Below are 246 nucleotides of genomic sequence, written 5' to 3'. Positions count from 1 at the left end.
TTCACTGGCTCCCACTCGCCGGCCCTGTGCTCTCTGGGACGCCCTATAAAAGGTGCTCCGTTTGTGTGGCCGCCGTCTAAGATGGTTGAAGTGGTGGAGGAGGGGCCCCGCCCGCCTGCTTGGGCGCCGTCAGGGGATCCCACGCAAGTCCCTAGACCAAGGCATGTCGGTGGGCCCCCCCCTAAGAGGCCTCCCCTCTTGCCCACCCCGCCCCCTCCCAAAGATTACGACACCATTGTCATTAAG

At 63.8% G+C, this 246-nt stretch overlaps 1 protein-coding gene across 1 annotated transcript in view; it reads left to right on the top strand.

Annotated features, from left to right (window-relative positions):
• The window catches only part of LOC119591919 (PDZ and LIM domain protein Zasp-like), a gene marked incomplete in the record, with an annotated part of 137,443 nt that overhangs the window by 130,620 nt on the left and 6,577 nt on the right, over positions 1-246 (top strand).

The sequence above is a fragment of the Penaeus monodon genome, chromosome 29 (assembly GCF_015228065.2).
Source record: "Penaeus monodon isolate SGIC_2016 chromosome 29, NSTDA_Pmon_1, whole genome shotgun sequence".
In the NCBI taxonomy this organism is placed as follows: Eukaryota; Metazoa; Arthropoda; class Malacostraca; order Decapoda; family Penaeidae; genus Penaeus; species Penaeus monodon.
The sequence above is the reverse complement of the archived record's forward strand: the minus strand, read 5'-3'. Positions and strand labels throughout refer to the sequence as shown.